This window comes from Anser brachyrhynchus (assembly GCF_964034855.1).
Source record: "Anser brachyrhynchus genome assembly, chromosome: 2".
Taxonomy (NCBI): domain Eukaryota; kingdom Metazoa; phylum Chordata; class Aves; order Anseriformes; family Anatidae; genus Anser; species Anser brachyrhynchus.
This window is the reverse complement of record NC_137695.1, coordinates 90,483,995-90,510,474: the sequence shown is the minus strand read 5'-3', so window position 1 is coordinate 90,510,474 and position 26,480 is coordinate 90,483,995. Positions and strand designations below refer to the sequence as shown.

The 26,480-nt window shown below is 34.6% G+C and overlaps 1 long non-coding RNA gene across 1 annotated transcript in view; it reads left to right on the top strand.

Annotated features, from left to right (window-relative positions):
• The window catches only part of LOC308191290, a 37,604-nt gene extending 15,799 nt beyond the window's left edge, over positions 1-21,805 (top strand). The window contains exons 2-4 of the long non-coding RNA XR_013947868.1: positions 13,678-13,770; positions 17,971-18,507; positions 19,787-21,805. This is a non-coding gene — a long non-coding RNA (uncharacterized lncRNA). The remainder of the gene's footprint in view (positions 1-13,677; positions 13,771-17,970; positions 18,508-19,786) is intronic.
• Positions 21,806-26,480: the final 4,675 nt, after the last annotated feature.

Genomic DNA, 26,480 nt, shown 5'->3' with positions numbered 1-26,480 from the left:
AGGGAACTCTTCTCCTTCAGCTGACTTGATCTTTTTTTTCACAAAGGGCTCATGTTTCTCTTAAAGACTTTCTTCTGTCACAGCTGCCTTCTGTGGCCATTAGCCTCAGAACTGGAGCACTTTGACATACAGAGTGCCAGATTGCCATTTGCTTCATGTGACCTTTTTCCAGCCACTGCTGTGGACCAGCACACCGTCTTCCTGAGTACTGGCAGTATGCTTGCCCTCATTTGGCCCTCTCTTGCCTTGATCTATGCTTAGTTTAGAGTTTTGTCATTAGATTAAATACTGTGTTAGGATCTTTGCTGGCATGAGTTATGTGTTAAGTGAGATGAATTGTATTTTTTGAAAAAAGTGCAGAGGAAAGAGACCTGAAACCTTATACAAATGAATTGTGCCGGACTTGTATATGACAGTCTGGAAAAAAAATCTTTGGGGAGGAAAGAGTGCTGGTTGACCTGTCCATCAGAAACGGTCTTTTGTGGTATAAATATATTTTTTTCTCTTTGCCAGAACTAGGACTGACTCAGGCTGATGACATACATGTTGTTCTTTGCTGTGTGATTTGACAAATAGATGCAAAATTATTTTCAGCACTAGGTCAGGTCAGCTGTGATTTTGTGTCAAGAAATGGCAAGTCCTGAAAAGCTACAAGGATGGGGATTTACCAACCTCTGCGGTATACCTGAGTAGAATGTATGTGTACACACATTGCTGCAAGAAGTAGCAGAGATCAAATCACTCTGAATAGCAGGGCTGAAATATCTTAATAGACCTGGGATTTATTGCTGCTGCAGTCACTGGTGCTAAAAAATTTTCATCTTTGCAATGGCGCAGCACAACTTTGATTCACAAGATTTTTCCTGTGAGGAACAAACTAGGAACAAACTCTGCAGTGGTTCATCTCAGTTGGTTTTAGGACACGTGTAATGGCTTTCCCTTTTTTAACATGCAGCTTTGTTTGCAGTTAGTAGACTGTTGATTATAATCCTTTTGTTTTCTTTTATCAGTGTAGCTCAGTCACTCGTCCTTCAAACAATATAATTGTCCTTGTGGGTTTCTGCTTCAGACAGTTTATCAGAGTCTGTCTTGATAAACACTTGTTTCCACAGTCATTCAATGAGCTCTGGATAATCTTTGTAGTCAGCATCTTTGGAGACAAAACCCAGCAGTCTACCTTTTTCAAACTAAACAAAGGTGCAGGAATCAACTACCATACCTGACTGCTGTGTCTCATCCAAATTAGAGAGGCAAAGCATTCCTGCCACTGGAAACAAACAAACAAAAAGTCTGCACAGCTATGTCCGACAGCAGGAATTTAAAATGGAAAATTTAGGTGGTGAAAGAATGAACAAGAAGAACCAAATGTATTAGATCATCATAAACCTATTTGTCTCACTGCCACAAATAAAGTATTTTTTTTTTAGGATTTAAAGGATTTTTAAATTCTTTTGTCTAGAAGACCTGGTTGTGCACAAGGACTCACACACTAACTGTTGTAATGGTATAATGTGGAACAAAAAAGCATTCCCTGGCAGCAGGAGGGTTACAAATGTACAGACAGACATAATCCCAGAAACTCTGCAACGAATACATTGTGCACAGATAGAAAGGAGAGAGTCCAAACAAAAACTCTTAGAATGACAAATCTCATCTTGACTCCAAAAGATAGATTTTGGGTTGACAATATTATTATTATTATTATTATTATTATTATTATTATTATTATTGGAGCTGGCTGGTAGAAGTGAACTCAAGCTGTTTCATGAGGAGCAGAACTAACATCAGTAGGTTTCCCATGGATTTGTCACCTATCCCCTACATTTTTTTCTTTGTCTTTACTGTACCCTCTATTCTGAACATCTGGCTGAGGAAAACAGCAGCAGATATGTATAGTTATAAACTATAGTGTGAAGACTTACTGCCTGGGTGCTATGACTTGACTAAGTAGGGCTCGGAGTTATAAATTTTAATGTAATGATCTACTCAGCCACCTATTTCTTAATGCAACTTATAAGAATTTAATATATTTAAGGCAGCTCCCTTATATCAGGCTCAATTGAATGTGGCTAATATATTCACAAGTTGGAGGAGAGGGCAATATTGTACCATAAGGTCAATCTGATTGAGAGAACATCTTACACAGCACCTTACAAGCATCACAGCGAAGTGTGCTCTTCTGCACTAAAACTGTGGCACGTGTCTGGGAAATGAGAGGTAGGTAGAGATGTCGCTTTCCTCAAGGGCTTGGTAGCCTCAAACAGTGCAGCTGCCAGCACTGAAAGTAGAAGGTGAAGTAAAGGGAGATCAGCAGCTGATCTCTGAGATGGAATAAAATTATCTTTTCAAATAATAAAAGACTAAACAGAGACAACTCAGGGAAAATCTGTCATATAGCAAACTGATATCCAGGTTTGGATTCATCTTTTGTCAAACTGAACAGAATAGTTTTGGGTTTTGACTAATATTGGATTTTTCTGTGGTAATTCTTAGTGTGTATTTGCTAGCAATAATGGACAGAAAGATCCAGGAGCTAAATAAATCAAGCATTGCACAGTCTTATTGTCATCATAATAAAAAGAAACTGTCAAAGTTTCAAAGAAAGATGTGACTGAGTAGGAATAACGTAGAATATTTTTGGCACTTCCTTAAATCTGCCTGTTCTAATGTGAAATATCCACAATATTTTTAGTTAACACATGTTTTTTGTGTAGTTGCTTATTTTATTTCTGTAAGCTTAACGTGTAGTGAAGAAAAAAAAAAAGTAAAGGAAGTATAAAGAAAATTTGCACAGGGCATACATTTCATATCTAATAGGAAAAATGCAGTCATGATTTCCATTTAAAAATAAAGTGGTGACATGCTTTACCATGGTCCATGCTCTGATGTAGTATTGTAGAAGTGTTCTGTGTTTCCATAGCCTTTTTTTTATTTTTTTTTTATTTTGAGTAACACACATGAAATACTTGCCAATTCCCAGACACTGAAAAACAAAGAAAATTATATAAGAGTGAGACAGATAATCAGACTTTAATGAAAAATGAACAGCAAATATTTACCATTGTATAAACTCCTCCTTCATTTGGAGTTGGTCATATAAATTATCTTGCGCTTCATGACTGAAATATATATTCTTTTAGTAGGGGAAACTTTGGAATGACAGAGTAACCTTCAGTATGTAATGGTTCTTGCATTCTTTGAAATTGCACACCTGGATTTAAAACAAACTAACAAATAAAACCAAAACAAGAACAGTGCTCCCTTCAACCCTCCCCAGTTGAAGAGCTTTTCTTTAAGAAATAATATATAAGCCCCAAGTCTGTTTTGACAACAAATTTGAGTCACTCTGTTATGTTTCTGTAACATACAGTTTATTCAAATCATCCTTCATCTGAATAATAATCTGCCCTACACCCATTCTGGGCAGGCAGCCTACAAAAATTTCAGACTCTGGCTTGCTTTTGGTGTCACTATTTTGGCTTTTTTTTTAATTATTATTTTTCTTAATGCATCTTACTCTGATTTCCTTGACATAGTTTTTGTTTCTCTGTTTTCTGTTGTTATACCTCAAGCATTTTGTGCAGTCTTTTTAAAAGCTATGCAATCAATTCAGTATAACATTAAAATAATTCACTGTATAATTAACTTCAGGTCTTTTCTATGCTTGCTTTTGATATGATGTACAAAGTTATTTCCCTTATGAATTTCAATAAGTTAAAGCTCTACAGAGCTTAATGAAACTTTAATGAAACAATGGTTTATCACAATGGTATTTTCTACCATCTCCAGTTTTGAAACAAGTGACAAATAAGTGAATGTAACTTTGGCATTTCCTAACTATCTTTGTGGAACATAAGGGATAAATACAGGCTCCATCTAACTGCATTAATGTTTACTGGTTAATAATTGTTCCTTGTATAAATATTTGTGAGCAATTTTCTTTCCTCTTTTTTTTTTTTTTTATTCACATTTTGAACAACTGTTTCATGTACTTTTAAAAAGGCATAATGTTGGAGTTGTTGGAGTTAGGTTCACTGCTTTCTCAGCGTGTTCTTCTGATGTTCTCTTTTCTTTCTTAAATATCTAGTTCCTTGATTTAAAAATGAACAAACAAAACCACCCAAAAGATTAAGAAATGAGATATCTTAAGTGACTTTGAAACTTCATTTGGTTTTCTGTTATGAGTTATACAAGTACTCTTTTCTTTTGTTCTGTAATCCCATAATATTTGCAAGGTGCAGGAGTCTCAGAAAACAGTGAAGAGGGGGAATGAATTGGAGGACTCAGTATATGCAGGATACCAAGAAAAAACAAAAACAAACAAAAAACAAAACAAACAAACAAAAAAACATATTTTATATGAATTGACTTATTTGCTTGAGAGTTTTTGAGTGATCTTAATAGGTAGCATAACTTTTGACTTTTGTAAAACCTTATTTTTGGCATCTTGATTCTTCTTCCTCAGGTGTTTTCTTCAGTGTTTTAGCAAAATTAGGTTCACACCTGTTTTTCACACTAAAGAAAAAAAAGAAACCCTGTAAGTTAAAAAAGAGGAATTGAACAAAGAAGATCATGGTAAAGAACAGAGCAGAAGGAGCATATATCCATCTCCAGGTACTACGAAATACACAAATTCCAAGGTAGTTTCTGAAGTTTGCTGGAAAAGCTGTTCTCCCATGCCCTACTCCCCTTTAAAAAAAAAAAAAAAAAAAAAAAAGTTGCATTGTCTGTAAATCCAAGCTTCTTCTGTGCAGCTACATATGATAAGACAGTAGGCCCAATTTTTTGGCATAGGAGAAGATTAATTTTTCCATTGCCTAAGGAGAGATTCCTGCTTTCAGTTTTAATCCTTCATAATCCTCCTACCACCTCTGTGCAAAAGTGCACAGAATAATTTAGATATGTTTCCAGGCTCAGAAAGTGGATTGGGGATTTAATTTAATTTTTCCTCACAACTTTGTTCTGAAGGCATGAATGATGATTAATTGACTCATGTGAGCATTTTCAGTACTACACAATGAGGAAGGACAGTCCTTTCTGCAGAAGCTAAGAGTTTAAAAACTGTAAGTTTCAAAACTACACAAGACTCATGATTTTCGAACATGATTAACATTGGCTGAATTTTGATTTACTGAACCCTGCAACAACTGCACCAGTGATTGAAGAAAAAATAATCCAAAAGCATATCCATGTGGTGCAAGAATTCTTCATGAGAGCTTATTTCTATTGTGGTATACATATCTTTGTTCTAGCCAAATTTGGAAGACAAGTAACATCTTGTCATCCACTCAATCAAGTTTTTATTTAAAGTTTTGATCTTAGGTTACTTATTAGGTGTATTTAGGATAGCTGCTTATGTGTAGCAAATGGAATGCAGCATACAGCTTTGTGACAGCCATGGAAAGGCACTCTATCAAGAGCAAAGCAAGGGAATGGTCATGGGATACATAAAAGGGAGAATGAATTTGCAGAGGAGATGACTAAAGATTAAGTAGTATATGTGTGGAAGATGAAGATGAGAAAATAATTTGGAGTGCATTTTCCAAAAGAACTATTGTAGGATCTTATGAATGCGTCAGTAGAGGTACACTTGCAAGATGATTTTTAGCACCAGTGTTTTGAATGAGCTCTAAGGAAAGGAGATTAAAGCAGAAAGGCAGCATGCATGGAATGAGTAGTTACTAAAGATGGGATTCATCTTAAATTGTCTTTTATCAAAAAGCACATCTAGTTTAGTTTGTCTAGCCTTACTCAGAGTGCAGTGCAGAGCAATTCAACTTACGTCTTTTAAACACCGCTTTTAGAATGGAGTCATTTATCATCTGTTTCTCTTTCTTCATGAAGAAGGAAGCTTCAGTGGTGTCCTTAAATGAACTACTCAGCCCACAGACAGCTGAAGCTAGGAGCTTCTCATCCTAAAGAAGACATAAAAACTGAGTGCCAAAAAAAAAAAAAAAAAAAAAAAAAGCACAGGAATGAGGGACAAAGTGAAATTACTGATTTTGCCAAAACCAAACAAGCATACAAACAAATAAAACCCTGAGTCCAGTGGTCTCCAACCCACGCTTTCATATACATTCAATTATTAGTTCTTCTGGCCACCCATAAAGTTTAAACTGTCACCCCCAAGACAGAGTCAATTGCAATATAACCAGCAGCATACTGCTGTCACAGGTTGCTTCACTGGTATCTGACAGGATTAGGCATCATTGCTTCAGTTAATCTGAAGACTCCCTCTCTGTGTTCAAAAACCATTTTTTATGCATTTTTAAGTAGCTAAGATCTCTCTGGTATTCCCATCAGTTGCGTTTTGTTTTGTTTTGTTTTTTTCTCCCAATGGAAAGAACTATTTATTTATTTCATGCAAATCACCTGGCTCTAAGATTCTCTTTTAAAGAAAATCCCTAGAGACCATAGAAATTGCAAGTAATACACAGAGTTTTCAGTTTTCATGCAATCCAGTGAACTTATTTCTATGAATAATGGAAACAGAACTTTAACTAAAACTTAGAGAAATGCAAATATGTTTGATTAAATAGTTTTCCTCTTACTGCATTCCCTGTACTGTGGGCTAAAATGTTTGTCTTTTAGGGAGAATTTTACCCCCTGGGCCTTTAAAGTTTCTAGAGTTTTCTGTTTTGGAGCTTAAACTACTTCATTCATCATAGCTTTATTTATTTATTTAAAATGACAATTGTTCTTCATATATTTTTTAATGTTGCTATCATGTTGAATAACAGAAAATTAGACTATGCCACACCAAATTTCTATTCAATGTGTATGGTTGTATTAATGAAAAAAACACACACAGGAACTTCTGAAATAAATCTGAGAGTTGGAAGGAGATAACTTTCCTTCCTTGTGTTCTTGGAGGAAAAGTCTTACTGTAGCACTTCTTAAAAATCTGACTTTGTGTGCAGAGACAAGAAGTGATCTATTTATTTTAAGCTTTTTATCCTTGACATTTGGGAAGAAAGACATGGGGGAAGGAACATGTCTTGATCGAGCCTCCATTTTTAGTTATCACCTGGGACAACTAAATATTAATGCATAATAGGATCATCTAATTCTTTTATTGAACTTTTTCATTTTTGAAGGGTCTGTCCCAGTCCTTTCCCTTTTAATCAGTACCCAGCCGATCACAATATTTCTTCTGCTTTCCCTCAAGGATGCCATGCTTCCTTCTGTAAAGATGAGAGAGACATTTTTTAAGAAGTGTTGTCTTTTTCAGACCTTAGGAGTTCTGAACTCCAGTTTTCAGATCCCTTAGGAATTTCCTTCTAAATCTATTACCTTCTGTATTACTGGAAAGTTTTATCCCATGTGCCACTTCTACATAAAAATATGTGATCTCATAGGAATGTAAATGACATTTTCATTAAGTTTAGTTGAAGTCAGTTGGAATTCCTATCCTAATGGCTTTGCAGATGCTAAAGGGGAGGTCATTTCATATTTGGGAACAGGGACTAGAAATTAAATGCAAACATTCATAAAACATGTTTGAAAGTTTGTTCTGGTTTCATATTAAGCACTTGGCAATTCATATGCTGTAATCTATTAGAATAATGATATTGTATGAAGAATGGTCATTCACAAACATTAAAACATTTTCTATTTAATACAAAGAGTCAACAAATGTAAGAATTTAAAACAAAAATGTATCATGAATATTTGGGATTTCACTAGCCTATAAATATAAAATAATTAAATAATTCAAAAATCTACAAGGTGACACACTAAAAAATGGTGGGTGTCATAAAATTCTTCTAACAGATTGATTTAAAGCTATTTCCAGATTAAATGTGAGTTGATGTTCTTTGCACTGTTATTTACAAAATCTTTGCATCAATGATGCAAATGATGCAAATGCTTACAAACCTCCTCCTTTTTTTTTTTTTTCTAAATGAGTACTATTTTCTTGTTTTCATCAAGTCTGTACTTTTAGTATTATCCTACTAGATGCAGGAAGCTAAAATTTGAAGGACATTGAGTTTAACAGCATTCCTAGACTGGTGATTATTTTAACATCAGGCAAAAAATGTAAGAGATGCAAATCAATGCTTCAGTATTCTTGAAACAAAGTTCTGTTAAAACTAAATGTTTTCATCACAATATTAAGTAGAAGAACAGCAGACTCAAAAACAGTCTCTAGAGGAAATAATTGCATAGTACTTAGAATTATTTAAAGAGTAAGTACAAAAGGTGTTGCTCTAGGGGAAGCTGGGTCCATTTCACTGTCAGAAGAATTAGAAGAATTTTGGCAAAAAGCTCTGAGGCCCCAAAGATCTCCTCATTTCCCTTATCTAGCTGAGTCTGTAGACATGGCTTTTTGTATTAATTATCTGTTTGTACCTTTGCTGCTGATTGTTAATGTTATCGGGTAAAGTAAATCCCTGTTTTATTTTTGCTGTTATTAAAAAAAAAAAAAAAGCTGAACTTCATAAGTTTAAGTTTGATGTTCAATAAGTCTTAGACTTGTGCTTCTCTGAACCAATATTTAAACCTAAGTCATTAAGCACAGCCTTCCACTTCATTAAAAATGTACCTGAACATCCAAATAAAAGCAAAGCAAAACCAATGTCAATAGCATGTATTTAAGAAGGCAAAACATATTACTGTAGAAATAGTATCACAGTACTCTTGTTCAGCCAGGCTAATTAGTAGTACTGTGTCTGATGACAATTTCCTGCATATAATTTCCAGAATACAATTTGTTCAGAGCTGTCTCTGTTTCTTAAGCATGAACAGCATTCCAGCTGCAGTGCTTGGGCTGGCATTTTGCGATTCTGTAGTGAGACGGAGTGCGGTAGTGTCCAGGTTCATAGGAACTAGCTGAAGCTTATGTTAGGAAAGTGATCTAGTGTCAGCTCACCTAGAACACTGACTGCTTATTAAGCAAGGTCTTCAGCCAATCAATCCAGTTAATTAAATGATGAACTATTTTATTAATAGCTAAGAGTGAGACGCAAGTTAGAAAATGTAATAAAACAGCAGCTGAAGGAATTACATGCTCTTTTGGGGGCACTTTTTAAAGTTTGTCTAATTGGAATATTTAATCATAAATTGGAGATGGCAGTTGTAGATTTGATTAAGGGACAGAATGAATAGGAGGTAGGAAGTCATAAAAAGAAACTTCAGGTCATGGGTTGAAAGTTTTTGCTGCAGTGCATCAGCACTGTCTTCATTTTTAGTAATATTCTGAACTGAAGAAGTAGTAGAAAATTAGCAAGCAAGTTATAAAAAATAAAATAGTAAAAAATTATGAATATCAGAGTTTACAAGGTGTCAGCACAGTGTATATATTTGTGTATACAGGTGCACAAATTTGTGTTGCAGATGCATAAAATTATCCCAGATCCATAGAAGGGCAAATGGTTGGCAACAGCTGTTTCATAAAACCGTTGACTCTCTTAAGAGCTTCACGTGAATGTATCTGGTTATACGGTGTTTGTATGATCAGTCAAATACACAGCAACATTAGGTATTTGATTTTACAACAGAAGTAGAATGTCAAGGTGCTACAGTACCTGCCACTGTCCATTGAAACACTGCAAATTACAAACAGTACATTAGATGTGGGGGAAAAAAAAGAAAAAAAAAAGTAATTTCAGTGTTTCTCAGCATCACTTCCTTTGTAGTATTAGACTGGATTTTAAGTATACATACATTAATGTTATTAAATCATGCTAATGAAAATGAATGTGCTTTATATCCCTTTGGAAATCTGCTGGTGTAAAATGAAATGAATGTTGTTAACTAAAGTAAACATTGGATCATGCTTTGCATTAAGAAACACTAAAAATGTAGTTTAAGTCAGCTCATATTTATTCACCTAATTCCTAATGCTGTTACTAGTTCATTGGGAAATACAGTCTCACTTAAGGTATTTCCAAGGAACCTTTCAATCTTCAACTGCTGTCCTGTAATTTCATACCTCATTTCTATATTAGAAAACATAAAATTAAATAAAAATAAACAGCCTCTAAACAGATTCTATATTCACAATCAGTTTGTTCAATGTTAGGGTATATCTCACTGACGTGTTATTTCCTACATCTAAATTAATCTAACAATTTTGTTACGTTAGAAGTTTGGAACAATAAATTGTTTTCTTTATATGAATGCATACATATATATGGTCTGGTACATGTTTCTTCAGTTTATCTTAGGAAGCTTGAGGCTTTAATGATAGTGGTGTGAACTGCTGCTAAGCATACATATTATGCTTATACAACTTGTTGACTGCATTTATATGATGTTTATGTTGAACACTATTTAGCAAAATATAAATAATAGTTTTTGATGATTAAGATTGGGGAAATGTACATCTTAATTTTCAACTGCAAGTGATAAATCCAAAAAAGTATATGTATAAATGATAATAGTTTTGCTAATATACAATAAACCTCAAGTTATTCCTCTAGCTAATTTTTAGAGGTTAGTGTGAGAGGTAGTGGAAATGAAAGCTCATTGCGTTTCCTCCGTCTGTGCACATTTTACGCTTCCTTCTGAAGCTTTTGTGTTGACTGTGTTAAAGGCAGGATGCTTGTTTTCAGGGACTCATGAACTGATTCAGTATTTAATTCCCGTGTTTCAAAAGATATTTTTAGTTATCAATTTATTTATTTATTTTTTAAATAATGTGTTAACTGTACTGAGCTGTGAAGAGATTTTGAGAGAGGACTCTTTGTGTGGAGATGTTTTTGGACACAAACACTGTGTCTGCCTAGGGAGTAGGTTTTAAGGACACCTACAGCAGATATTTAGTGTCATTTAGCCCTAGGCAGGTAGAAGCACATTGCATATCACCAGTGATAAAAAAATTTTTCAGCTATTTGGGTATCTCAACAGATTTTTTTTCTGGTAGATGTGTGCATGCAAGTGTGATCTACAGGGATACCTTGGCTCCTGAGCTGGTTCCCTTGAGCAGGATTGTGTGAGCAGCCAAGAGGGCCTAGTTTGTACTAGCCCTTACTCATACAGGCCATATTTAGCCATTCTTACAGTACTTGAGATTATTTTGTATCCAGGGTGCATATAATCCCCAGTACAGCTGAACTGCAGCTTTGGAACTTAAAAACTACTGATTAAACTAAAATTGAGTAAAATTACTTATGAATTATGTCTGTGGAAGGCAAGCCCTTGGCACCTGTTAAGGTTCATTTTTTAAATCTATATAATGCAGATCAGATTTCAGAATATTGGGCAGCCTTGTCACTGTCACCCATCAGCTATCGTATGCACTTTATTGATCTCCATGGCTCTGTTTATTCAGTACTTAAGTGTTGCTTTATTTGAAGGATGAATCTCAGGTGCAGTATAATATACAGCTAGTTCTGTCTACTGCTGAAGCACTCACACTGAGATCATGGTGAATTTCTACCCTATAGAAACCCGCACTTGATTAAATTAGCATTTTCTTGACAGCTTTATAACTTTCAGAATCTGTGACTGCTACTTCTGATAAATGTTCTCCTGTTGAGAGTGTGAGAAGTACTTTCAGCAAGCTGTATTGTGGATGCTCTTGTGCCAAATGCAACACATGGCATCTGTTCAAACTAGTTTTATCCCAATCTGAAAAGATCTATTTTACTTATCGTCAAATTTAACTCAGCCTCTGTTGTAATATTCCTTTGGGTAGGTACAACAGACCTTTTCTCTTCATTTTGGTGCTCAGGATGCAATGATGAAGGAACATTCTGATGACAGTGAAAAGAAGCAGTAATAAACAATGAACAGCTGTTACCAAATGTTATATTTTTAACCTGAAATCAATGACATGGTGGCTGGTAGCTTCTTGGTTGTTGGACTTTTGTTCTACACCTAACAAAATTAGAAAAAAATGTTTCCTGTTGGTATGGTCAGAACATTAACTTGGATAGCAAGCTTATGCTAGTTAAATCAAACAATTGTAAATGACTACTAAACGTACTGTTTAGCACGTTGTTTTGAATCACTGGATATAAAAGAAGGGTGCATGCACCTCAAATGCTGTTCTTAGTATTGACAGGTTATAGCCACCAAGACCCAGGGTTGCCAGTAGGCTCCAGCTGTCCTGACCAGCCTTGAGTCTACCTGATACACATCAGCTGTTCTTCAGTCATCTCCAGGATTTTGGGGATGATCCTAGACTGGATCACCCTCTTACACCTAGTGTAGTGCCACTGTGCTCCAGAAAAATGATGCCTTACCCACAGCTCCTGCCGACAGCTTAGCTCATCTCCTACTGCAGTGCATTCAAGGGTGGTTCGGATGTCCCATATGAGAGCTGGCCTTCCACACAGCAGCCAAACCCCAGGACAGGAGCAGGGGAAGTTGTTGCAGAGGAGGAGGGCTATAGGCTGGTCGGGGCAACTGGAGGCCACTGGCGCATGCGGGCCCCAGCGATTAGGTGGAGCCTTTGGAGTTAATCCAGATCAAACAGATTTCAGGGCAAAGTTTTACTGTTGACTTCAATGGATTTTGAATCGAGTTTTAAGGCAGTACGCAAGACTGTGCTGACTCAGTTCTTCTAAAGAATATATGTTCCCTCATAGCATTAATCCCTTTGTTAGTTTTAATGGCCAACATTTCTGGAGGAGGCCTCATTTTTCTCTTTCTGTACACAGATATGCATAGTGCCACATTTTACATTTGGCTTGTAACAACAGTTCATTTAATTGCATCGTAGAATTTTATTTGTGCTTATTTACATTAGTATGAAGTCCTAGGTCAGTCTGTTAACAGATTATCAATCCCTTATCTCTCTAAATGGGATGAACACTCCCTCAAGAGACTGCATGCAGTAATAGAGATTCTATCTCCAAATTAATTAAAATTAATTAATTATTTTTTTTTTTTTTAATTGAATGTTTTCTTGTGTATAGGTGTCTCATATTCCTTGAATTCATAGAAAAGTATAGTGCAATCTGCTGGATATTTTCATGGTGGCTGAAGAACTTTTTAATAGGAGATTTTTTTATATTTTCAAAAGTAACGGGAAGAGTTAATTGATGGACATTTCATGTTGAGTTAATGAACCAAAAAACAAGCTTTAATCAGATTTTCTTTATTGCTAAAAATGGGATGACAGGTTGTTATAGGGAGTTTACAGAGATTAGAAGAAATTGTATACTGTATTTATAATATCATATGGTGACATTATTAACATTGCTGACAATATATCTAAATTTGAAGAATTAAACTAAAGCATGGTAAGTCTGCCATTTATTGCCAATATAAATTTCCGATGGATTTGTAGTATCTTCCTCCTGAACAGTTTTCATTTCAGTAATTGTAAGACCTTCTGGTTAACCAGTATTCTTTAAATGTTCAAGATAGGTAAGTGTCACATGTTGCTCTTATCATTGAATCCATAAATTTATTTGTTTATAATTATATATTTAACATAGGAGGAAATATTATCTAGCTTTTCATAATATAAAATATCTTGTCCATTGTCATTTTTTTTTCAGTTTGAATAACAAAAGGGTAAAATAATATTCCTAGGTAAAAACTTTGGATTAGTTAAAAGGGGAATACTGAAATGCAGCTTGATGTGTTAAAATGTTTTCAGTCACATGCAATCATAGTGATTATTGTTGCATCAAGGTTAAAAGAACTCACAGGATTACAGAAGTTGTTTTCTGTTGTTTCTTTTCATCTTTTTGTTTGTTTGTTTGTTTGTTTTTCCTCCAGGAGAGCAATCTAAATGCAAATTCTGTACCTGAATAAAATCCAAGAACAGCTATAAGTGAAGCTTGATGAAAAAAAAAATGGTGATGGTGCTTGGTAATTTACTCTGTCATTCACTTTGAATGTGAAAATATATATTTTTTTACTTGATTCATTTATAAGCTAATAGAATAAAATCAGGTCTTTATTCATTGGTGATCTGAGATTATATAGATGCATACTGAGTGAACTAGTCTGAATTAAAATAATTAAACTCTACAGTAATGCCATTGTTAGAGTTCTGAATCTGTGAATCAAGTGTTCTGTTGATTTAATTCCAAGTAAGATGGTAAAGCACAGTTACAATGAAAAAGTAATAATTATGAATTATAAAACTAAAGAAAGAGAATTATTTGAATTTTAGAAGTAGATAGGTGTATACTAATCCAATCCTACTATCACAATAGTATTATTTATTTCAGTAAATTTTATCATATGCTTAAAATAATATCTTTATTTGTCATCATATCCCTATTTTTCCATTTTAAATTTCTCTTTATTTACTTAATCTGTTTTATTTTCATCACGATCAGAGAAGTTTCCACAATCTATTTAGTTTTATATTAAAATTTTTCAATATAATTTCAAAATGATTGTCTTGTCATGGGGGAATTAAATCTCTTGATGTCATATATATTAAAATCAATGGTGAAAACAAATTAGTCAAGCTGTAATCCTGAAAAATAAGTGCTGATTTTTCTATTGTGTGGGTCAAAGCGTCAGTCTTTGAGGTGGTGTGATATTTTGGCTATCACATATGAACATTCAAATATCTTTCTAAAGATTTTACTTGTAGATCCAGTGCTGTAAATATGTTGCAAAGATGAAAAACCATCCTCTCTAAAAAGCCAACCTATACCAAATTTTGCTTAATTCTTGGAACAGGTTTATGATGGATTCTGAAGGATCATTACAGACATAGAGCTAAGATGCAACCAAAGATTACTCATGCTCTGGTCCTGTAAGAATGGTTCTTTTGCCATTTTATCTGCTCCTCTTGATTGTTTTGTACCATCTGTAGTCTTATCTTCCAGCTCACAGTAAAGAAGATAAGTCAAAAAATAGCCTGGTTTCTTGGCTAGTGGCTGAGTTAACCCAAGGTACCAGCACAGAAAAAAAAATAAAATTGTTTCTTCTACTATTTTTTGAGTCAATTTTATAGAGAAGTGGAAAAAGTAATTTTACATTTGAATAAACTTAAATATACAATAAAACAATAATAATTTAACAATAGAAGTTTTCACGGTGTACTTATACCAAGAAAATACTTTATGTCTCTGAACTAGTCCATTGGGATGCTCTCACCAGTTTCAGAATCTGATTCCTGCCTTCTGACAAAAATGAGCTTCTCTGATATCTGTTGTCTGTTTTTTAAGGGCATGGTATCCAGACTCTCTCCTTTCCTGTCTCTTTGAGACAGAACTCTTCAAAAAGAGACTTCTGGTGCTGAACGGTCAAAAATGGCCTGCTAGTCACTTTGACATGGTATAATGTTTAGGGTAAGATCGTCACTTTTCTGGCCACAAGATAGCCAGATATAAAGGAAATGTGCTTTTTACTACATAGCAGCAATCAGTGTGGTGTGTAGGTCTGACTAGCTTCAAGAGACATGCTGAGACGCAGTCTTAATATAAAATGAATTAAAGAAAATGAGTTGGAGACCTTTCACCTTGGAGGGGTCAGAAGTGCAAATATGGACTTTGACCCTACCCAAGACTGTACAACCAGTCAAAGCTTAAAGTGTTGTGAGCCTTGAAATGGTTGCCCAGGGGCAGGATAGTAGGTAAGTGTAAAACTTGACTAAAACAGAATAACTGAAGGATAACAAATATGAATTTGAGACCAGAATGAATGGAAATGGTGAGAGTAAAAGTCACTGCTCCTGATGAAACCTTCCAATAATAAAGTTTTAAGAAAAAGTTTCCTTAGCATCCCCCCTACTTTTATTCTTGCTTGTTTTTGAGAGGTATAGAGGAAATCTCCAGGTACTTGAAGAAAATTGCAGGTTGAAATTGATCATCTCCTTTTTCTCAGGAAACAACAGTGAAATTCAAATTATAATGGATCTGTGGCTGTCATAGAGCTTGGACTCTGGGAGGCTCTGATGAAACCATTCTTAATCACTCTGACAACGTGGTGCTTTCTTTTAGAATCTTTATCTTGAACACACTGTGTATTTCAAAAAAACCTTTTGCATTTGTTTTTTGCTGAGAGTGAGAATACAGAACAAACTTTTCATCTTTTCATCTGTACCATTTTGCATGCATATGGATTACTATGGACTTGAGAACTTGTCCCACCCTAGTCATACATATATATATATATATGTATATGTATATTTTGTTGTTGTTCTAGAAACTGTTGGCTCATTTTCCAGTGTGTTTGCTAAGACAATGAACCATACAGTCAGTATGTTTGTCAACAGCTGTAAGTGTACTGACAAAGATGTAATCAGAATCATGTTGAAGTGTATTTCCTATGGAAAAGAGCAAATGTTACTTGTCAATAGAGATTTTGTTTTCTCCAGAGACTGTTGCAAAAGGACTGGTTTCCCATGGAAATCTAGTGATTTCTTGTATCAATCTAGAAGGAAAAAAAAAAGCTTTTATCAAAGAAATATCATGTGTGTGCCTAGTAATTCTTGTGTCTCCCCTGTCATTTTGGGCAGCATTCTATAATTGGCAAACAGTGGTGATACTGTGAGACTAAGATACAGATCCCTAAATATATTTAAATCCTGATACCACAGAAATCATTGGACATTGAAAGCCTATACAAGAGCTGGATGGTTAAAACTCTCTGCAGGTTACCTGTTTTATTCAACCGAGATTTTAGATAAAGACCTGAAATCTAGTTTTGCATAACATTGAGCAAGAACACAAATAATTGTTATAATAAAAGATCATATTGGTGATACAAGACCATATGTAGCATGAATATTTAAATGTAAAACAATTATGTGCTTAACTTTTTTTTTTCTTTTTTAAATATGAGTTTGAAAAGAGGAAGATCCTTACCTGCACTAGAGGTAGACCTGAATAGCTAGTTATGAGTCTTATCCTTTTCTTTGGAGATTTTGCTTTTGTCTCACACTCACATAAATAACTGGCATAGAGACTCTTAGGGCTCAACAACTGAATGAAAATATTGGAATGAAAATATTGAGGTAGATATTAGAACTGCCTAGTAACTAATTATACTGCCTAGCCATGGGAAGTAGCCATGCCTTAATGTATTTCCAGTCTAGAACAGAGTTGAGCAGACTTGGAATCAGAAGAAGAGAGTGTTTTTCTTCATGCAAGGATACTGATTCCTACCTAGTAATCCAGTAATTTTATTATTTCAGTCAGTAAACAGATCCTGCATCATAATCTTTTAGGCCTTTCCTGGAACAGATAAATCTAAACTTAGTAATACTATGATGATTGTTGAAATGTAAAATTGGAAGTCATATAAGGCACTTGGAATTGCCTGTTTTGTGTTTTCTAATTCTTAAAAGTGATGTCAATGAGAACAATGTTTTAAATTTAATATTTAACCTTAGTGGTAAATATACGAGGTGTATTATCATGACTTTAGGTCATGTATTGTTAGTTCGTAGACTTTAAAAAAAAAGAACCCAAGTTGGATGTAGAATATAGTGTTGTTTCTGTTACTGTTAAAACAAATAACTTATAGCTCATCGGCTACTTTTACATTGAGTTGTATTGCAGTCAAGTCTAAAGATAGTGTAAAGGATCCATGTTTGGTAGAAAGTGTGAGAGTGAAGCAGAAGAAAAGGTTGAAAAAGTTCTAGTTTCTTGAGTTTCACATGGGAAATGAAAATGCCTAGGAATGAGATGGTATATATGTCAACAGAGTGTCTAGTAGACTTTACAGTAGATTTATATATGTAAAGAAAAAATACTTTATCCCCCAAATTTCAACAAAGTATACTAATTGGAAAATTATGTAGCAGTTTTGACTGCTGGAATATGGGGTAAATGAATCAGGAGATAAATACTGGAGATAAATCTTCTCTTTCTTATCCTACAGGTAGGACAAGAACTGTGGAGAATGGGAGAGACTTTAATTTTGTTCCAAGTGAATTAGTTGTACGATCTGGTCTGATTAGTGGTCTGGTCTTACTTGGGATCAGAACCTTATTATTTGCTTACAAAATAGAGAGACTGATGACCAGACCAGACTTAGAGCAGCCTATCACAAAATGAATAAAGTCATATGGGATATTACATTTGTTCTCTTCTTCCATCACAGATACTTCTAGATACCTGGTTTTATACTGGTACAGATTTGGAATGACGTTCATCCATCTGGACAAAACTGGATATCTAGCCACAGAGAAGAAAGAAAACTTTTTTTTATTTTTATTATTCTCTCTCTCTCTTTTTTTTTTTTTTTTTTTCCCTAGACAGTGATTTGGAAAAACAAGAATTTAGATGGATTTTTGGATTTTTCAACTTTATTTGTTTGTAAATGGGAATATTGGATGGATGAAGCACTTTTAGGAAAGAATAATTACCTAGAGAAAAAGAAGGCAAAATACCCATACAGAAGAAACTTAAAAATAAGAAATGTTAATCCATATATATCCTGAAACAAAAAGAAGATAACTTTGAAATGTTGAAAGACTGACTAAAGTGACACTGTACAGAAATTGTTAAGAAATGTAAAAGAAACAAAAAGATGAGAACTGGATCAATAAATAGAAGAAAAAGAAAAACAGAACAAAGCAAAACACCAGGAAAAAGAAGGCAGCTAGAAGATACACATTGGATATAAGCATGCAAGAAGGTGAGTAGAAGTTCTGAAGCCAATTGTAGGCTGGCTGAAGATAAAACTGAAGAAAGGAATTTGAAAATGAAGGACAGAAAATATAACATTGAATGCTTTCAAAAGTTACTTCCTGGCATAGCTGCAGGTGATTGCCTGAATTCCATGACTGGTGTAGTAATAAAATTTTATTATAATACCTGGATGAAACAAGTTATGATATTAAGTAAATATGCAGATGAAGAACACTAATAACACATCAGGAGTTCATACTGTATCAGTAGGTTTTTTGAAAGTAAGAGGACCCTCTGTTGTGAAATTGTTTAATTCATGGACAAAAGAGATATAGAAAAAAATAGGATCTGGAATTTGAGTGACTGTTATACTAGTTTAATTCTCAGATAATTCTACTGAAAATTAAGTTTTACATGGTAATTTTTTTTCTAGTATCTCATACTCCACATCTTAACTATAAATGATCTCTCAATATTTCTGTTCTGGAAGAGGATAATTATTTACGTGCAACCATGTTTGCTATTTACATAACTATCTAGCTCTAATCATGATTATACCTGGGCATCTCTTAAGAACATGGATATCCAGGTTATATTTTGTGTACTTTTGTTAACAGCTACAAGCCCGATTAAGGTATATATGTAACTCCTTTAAATATGGACAATAAAATATTTTTGAGATAATTTTTTATACAATCATCATAATACTCTGGTACATTGTTAAGTATTCATAACAGAAATTAAACCTTACGTATGTTTCATTGGAGATGTATGGAAAGAAATATCCAATGTAGACTTAAGTCATACAACAAAAGGTCAACAGTTCCTCTGTTACCAGCACCAACCTTGAACATTCCCCATAATTATTTCAATAATCAGTATTTCAGCATCATACTCTTTTTTTTTTTTTTTTAATATATATATATGTATATATATTCAATGACAGAAGTTTTAAGGAGAATTTTCCTTTAAAAAGTGTTGTGATCTTTGACTGCAAGTCCTGGAAATTCTTATCTTACTCTCTTAGTCCCAGTTAACGTTAATCTAGGCCATATGTCAGTGATGCTTTCTCTGTAAGGTCTGGTCAAATATATTTGACTTTCTCCCTGTCACATCTAATTATATCCAACCTTCTCCTGATGTCTGCCTCCCCTTTGCCTCCACTGGATTCCCTCAGTGCTCTTAGAGGGTGGCTTATATTTAACTCTGCATTTCCTATTCACCTTTTCTTCCTTTGGAGAATGATATAACTTTTTTTTTTACTTTTTTTTTTTTTTTTTCTCCAGGACCTTTTCAGGTTCAAAATAGCATAGCAGGTAAGAAGAAAGGCTAAAGCCCCAGGACTGGGCTTGCAACAAGATGCACCAAGATCACTTTCTTTTTGAAGAAGCAAGCATAAGACTAGATATTTGTCCTGAGATACTGCTTTTTAAAAATTGATGGTAGCTTGGATCAACTAGTATGATGTTTTAAACCTTCTCAAGAGGAATCCTCCATAGGAAGCCTTTCCTCACATTTTATTTTCTCCTGATTTATGTAGAACTTAGCCCACCTTTGAGAAATGGACAAGTCAGATAGATAGACAGCTTCTTGAGCAGTCCCAGAAATACTAGAAGAAAAATGTTGAGGTAGCTTTTGAGTGTTAAGGCCTTGGTTTCAGTCTCAGTCATATTACAAGGCTTGTGAATACACCACTTGTTCTGAATGACTGGTTTGAGCAGGTTTGAAACAAAAAGCCCCCCTCCCCCCCTCCCCTCCCCGTGACTGTTAAAAGGGAAACATCACTCCCATTTTCAAAAAGGGTAGAAAGGAAGACCCAGGGAACTACGGACCGGTGAGCCTCACTTCCTGCCTGGGAAGATCATGGAACAAATCTTCCTGGAGGTAATGTTAGTGCAAGACAAGGAGATGATCTGGGACAGCCAGCATGGCTTCAACAAAGGCAAATCATGCCTGACCAATCTGGTGGCCTTCTATGATGGAGTGACTGCATCAGTTGACAAGGGAAAACCAATCAATGTCATCTACTTGGACTTCTGCAAGGCTTTTGACACAGTCCCACATGACACCCTAATGTCCAAATTGGAATGATATTGATTTAAAGAGTGGACTGTCTGGTTGATGAGGAATTGGCTCAATGGCAGCACCCAGAGGGTCGTGATCAATGGTTCTGTGTCCAGGTGGAGGCCAGTGATGAGCGGTGTCACTCATGGATCTTTCTTGGGACCGGTGCTTTTCAATATCTTCATCAATGGCATAGACAGTGGGACTGAGTGCACTCTCAGCAAGTTTGCAGATGACACCAAGCTGAGTTGGATGATCTTTACGGTCCCTTCCAACCCAAGCCATTCTATGATTCTATTATTCTATGATTCTATGGTCTTTAAATGAATTATCACCCATACAGGCTAAGCAATTTTTATTTTTATTTTTATTTTAATTACAGAATCACAGAATCACAGAATCATCTAGGTTGGAAGAGACCTCCAAGATCACCTAGTCCAACCTCTGTCCTAATACTAACAAGTCCTCCACTACATTATTGTTAATGTATTTCTGCTGGAGTAATTAATTTAGATTATTTTTTAAAATAAACTTTTTGTTTTGTTTTGTTTTTTACTCAGTATTCAAAGAGGTCTAAAGCTGTTCTGATACCTTTTTATTGCTTTATTTTTATTTTTATTTTTTTTGCAGTGTTATCCTGTGTGGCTTTAACAGGTATTGCAGTCAATACAAAACAAAAATTCTTACACTGTAAGCCTAGACATAATTTACTACGTGCTCCACAGCCATCTGACCTGCAGCCCACTAAAACTATTAGAGTGAAGTGGTGCTGTGTGTTACCTCTTACAGAGAAAATAGTATTTTTGAGACTGTCTGACCTGCATAAAATAACTAGATTCAGAAGGAATCTTGGTGCATATTTAAGCAGATAATATCTGGCAGTAAGGGCAAGTGTCTGTGTTTTTATATGTTAGTAATGATTCCTATGGTTTCATTGTAAATCAGCCCAGGAAACAAACAGTAAATGCAATGCCTAATGTGCATTAAGGGTTTGATTATTAATGATTTCTTCATATTTTTGAGCAAGTAGATTCAGCTGGTGGTACTGCATAAGCACTACTAAATCTGACTAGAAACACATAAATGTAAATGCTGTTAGGAAATTAACCCTTATCAGACAAGTTACTTGAAGAGAGAATGCTTGTGATCAAGAATGAAAAAAATTATTTTCTGGCTTACAGGAGAATATCTGTTTTGTCATATTTTTCTCACTGACAATAAATATACGACTTTTTAATTCTAATTGGGCTTTTTATTTTCTGGTATGAATGGGAGAGACAGGTAGTGAAACAGACTTGTGTTGTATAGTTATATAGTCCCATATGTCTCTCATGGTTGTTCTTTTATTTCTGATCAACAACTTTACTTCTTTTTACTACACTTTTGATTCTTGTAAGAAGTCTGTTCCAAGAAGAGTCTGCTGGTTACATTTATCTCTACAGTTATAAAGCTTTTCTCTCCTAATAGCTTAAAAAAAAAAAAAAAAAAGAAGACAAAAGAATGCATGAAAATCATGCTTAAAAGTTTAAATAATGAGGCATAAAATAGAACATAGCAGAAAAATATAAGTATTATATGTAAGGGATTTTTTTATTCAGGTGCTTACTGCTACAATATTTGCAGACAGAGAAAGGACTGCTTCATTTTGAATGTGCTGACTGAATGTACCCAACATATAAAAAAGTATATGAACGAATACCTTTTGAATTGCTGTATGTTGACTGAAACTAGAAAACCTTTTTTTTTTTTTTGTTCAATCTCATCAGATTAAACAAACAAAAAAAAAAGGACTAATTTTTATATGTCCTTTTGAGGAAAAGATCCACCAAAAAAGGAAGTAAATATTTTATTTAGAAAGTCTTGGAATTTTTTTTATCGATTTCTAAATTTCAAAATAGATATTTTTTCTAAATTTCCTCTTTTTGTTTTGTTTTGTTTTGAATATATGCACCGTGGACTGTGAATTTATTAGACTGAGACATGATGCTTATTCATATTACATTTATTACCCATAACAGTTAAGAATAGTTGCTTTTTAATACAAATCAGACACACATTTCTGCAAGTGCTTGATTTATGATTTGATTTATTATTTGACACAGCCTGTCTGGGTTATGTGAAATAAACAATTTTTCTCCCTTGCCTCCATCCCTGCATAAGGTTATCAAAGGCTGGCTTGCTCTCTGGATTTCTCTGTGACTAGAAAGGTATGCGGAGGGTGGCTAGAGACTGACTTCACTCTGTCTCCTCACTTGCTGTTCTGTATAGTTGGTTGGATATCAAAAACTTAGAAGAATATGTGCTTCTCATGTTTATGGAAATATACTTTCCCTCGAATTCTTATCACTGTGAAGAAAAGGGAAGCATGGAGGATGGATTGGATGACCATTTGATATCCTGGCCATTGTTATTTAGTATTATTTTATTAAGACCACCTGTTCTGAGAGGCCTTGAAAATTCAGGACCTCACACTGTATGAATTCCTTGTTCCCTTCCTCCTCACTTGGTCAAGTGCTGATTTTTAAGAAATTCCTTCTCCATCTCTTCTTGGCAGCCCACAGAGCTCCCCTCCTAGTGACAATGTTTGCATTAACGTGGTCCTAACATAAAGGGGATTTCTTGTACCATGAGCAGTTGCTCATCTGTTATCTACGAAAGAATAAGTTGATAGTTCCTTCAAAAACAGTAACAGAAATAGGAGCTTAAAATTATAGTGTTCATTTGCAGATGATGGTTATACATTTTTTACCTATCTAATGTTTCGTATTTCTATTCAATGTAGAAAAAGGTATATTTAATCAGGTTGAGCTACATGGTTCAAATCTTACCACAAATGTTGTTTTTTTATAGTAAGTTTTTATAATATTACTCTGAAAATATTACCATGTGTAGAAGGAAGACTGAAATCATTCTGTGTTGATTCATTCAGTCTGGTGCTTATGATGATCCTGTTTGCAGTTAAGAAAGTTGATAAAAAACGTCATTGGCCCATAACAGACACTGTGTAATTCTGGGTAAACAGTTCACTTCAATCTACCATACATTGGGGGTTAATTAGCATTCTTAGTGGCTTAAACTCCTAAGTGCTTAATAGAACATTTATTTTTTCTTTTTGGTCTCTATGTGGCTGTAGTTCATCCACTTCGTTATTCCACAGTGCTTAACTGCATATGTTATTACTCAGTTTGGTGTTCAGATATTCTTCTGCCATTGAAGAATATGCTTTAGTCCTCATAAAACTTCAAGATGTACAGATCTGTCCTAGTTGACACTTAAACTATTGTTAGTTGGTTTTGGAGTGCTGTTTCTCATGCAGTGATCATCAAATATCAAATACTTTGTTGTGAACTAGATTGTATGTCTTCTGAACTTGCAGTTTCTACTAATTATCAAAATGCTCTTTCATGCAATTCTAAGTGTTAGGTGAAGTGTATTCATGGCATTATCTTAAATTCAATTTCAGCTCTTTCACAAGTTGGCTTTATCCTTTTAATACTTAACATTCGGATTGAAACTTTAGGCCTTTAGGCCTTAGATTGTAACATAACTGAATGCACTAGACTATAGTAGTTGAAATTCCTGTGATGGTGAAAACTTCAAATATACCCCTTTCTGGTTTCAGTGAAACTCTGTAACTGGTTTTATTGCCCAATTAGCGAAGTGTTTTGTTGGTGTTTTGTGTGTGTTTTAAACTCTGTACTGAATGTTTTCCAAGTCCTGTATTAAGATTTCCTGGAATGATAAATGCCAGTCTTTTGAATCCTCGGTGCACAGTTCACATAGTAAATTTGCCCAGCTAAGCCTCAGAGTTCATCTGCTGGGCAAATTTCTCTAAAGCACTATAAAACTTCAACACTTTCATTGTTCTGCTGCTTTTCAGCTTTGCAAATTCATGTTTGTATATTTTCAATGTGTTTGTTAATATCTTACATGGTGTTGGAACTACTAGTTGCTGCTTTTTTTGGCTGTATATAAATTTCATGGAGTAATTTTGATCTTGAGCTGTCTCTGTCTGCAAGCGTTTTTTCAGGCAGAAGAGTAATCAGCATAAATTCAGTGAGCTGGCTCTTGTTTGATAGTTGTATTACATGTTTGCTCCTCATTGTTCATGCAGAGGTGGCTGAAATTTATATTGTCTTTCTTTTTGCCATCTTTAAAACTGTATGTTTGGGGTGTCATTATGGTCTGGGCACCTTCAGCTTCATCTCATATTAAATTTATCTCAATATTAAATTATTTCTAGGAAAGAAACTTGCCCATCATTAACCTGAGGAGGATTAAATTTTGTCCTTTGAAAGACTTAGAACATCCTTTACAAACTCATTGAAAATGACCCTGCATTACAACTCTCACATACACCGTATATATATACAAAATACATAATTCATAAATATTGCTGTGTATGCTGCTGCATATTTGCATTTCAGCTGGAATTACCTTATTCAATCATAAGTTAAAGAATAAAATTATTTTTTTGAGTCTACCTTAGGTGGTTTTTAGACAAAATATTACTTATATCTGTAGGTCTATGTGAATTTAAAATATTGTTTATCAGTTAAAGTTCTTAGCAGAAAATGAGAGAGAGAGTGTGTGAAAGAGAGAGAGAGAGAGAACAGGCTGTGAGTTTATTCCAAAGAATATAGTTTTGAAAATACACGCTGGAAATACATTATTTTAACACTTTAATGAATCTGTAGATCAAAGTAGAGTTGCACTCTAAATTAACTAGCTTTTCCTGGTCTTCTTTCATGGAAACATGAAAACATGCAGGAGTGTAAACTTGACATCTTAGGAAAAAAAATAGTAAAACTTTCACTCCTAGGTCATTTTTTCTGAAGTGTGAGTGAAGGGTTTTTATGCACAGTTAGACGGTAGTTTCTTTCAAGTGTCTCAGAAAAATTGCCAGCATGCAGATAACAGCAGTGTAATTGACAGCAGATGTGAATTTGTAGATTCATCCCTGAAGTGAATTTGCATCTGACATTGTTCTATATATCCTTCTCATATTGAATAATGGAAGCTGTCAGACTCCAGAATTCAGCAATAATTTATGTAAGAACTGACTTTGTTTAAAAAAAACATAAGGGGGTAGTGGGGAGAGAAGGGGGAAGAAAACACAGCTACACAGTTACACACATGAAATCAATATGCCCACTCAATTAGAGTGAATATTATCACATATTTCCTAGCACATAATTCATGATGTGTAGTTGTTAAAGATTAATTAATTGGATGTAATTGTAATCAGTGGCTAATTATACTTAGATTAGGAAGAATTAGAGAATTAGTTTACAAGGAGGCTTAGATGCATTAAATATGCATTGGTTAATCTAAAATAGGTGTGAACATCTGATTAAACAGCAAAGCAGATAGTTATTTAAGCCTAAGAGAAGATGTCTTGCAATTTAAAATAGTTCAAGTTTAAAAGGGTGTTCAGGCAAAGTAGCAAATCGTTCATCTGGGCTGAGGAAATAACCATGGGAGACAGTGGCATAAAAATATCCTGCATATTTAAAATTAGAATCCTTAACACTTAGGAAAGCAGTCCTGTCCTGGGATGAAAATAGTGAAACTAACACTTTGTGAATTCTATTTTTCCTGTTTGATTAATTTTGGAAAGAGATCCTGAACATTTTGGGTTGAACAATAGATAAAAGTAGGAAAACTGTTAATCCTGGACTCCAGCATAGTATATTTCCTCACATGGCACATATTATATGTGCAATGTGTTCTTATATACGAAACCATAATCAGTGGTTTTGATTGGCTCTGATATATATTAGTATCTGCATGAGATGCATAGAAGCTAAATCTACAGTCAGCTGTTTAGCAATAGGGGCTTTTTAGGCATGTGAAAAGTGCCATTCTTACTACCTACATTTGCAGTGTTGTTGGCTGAGATCCAGAGGAGACTGC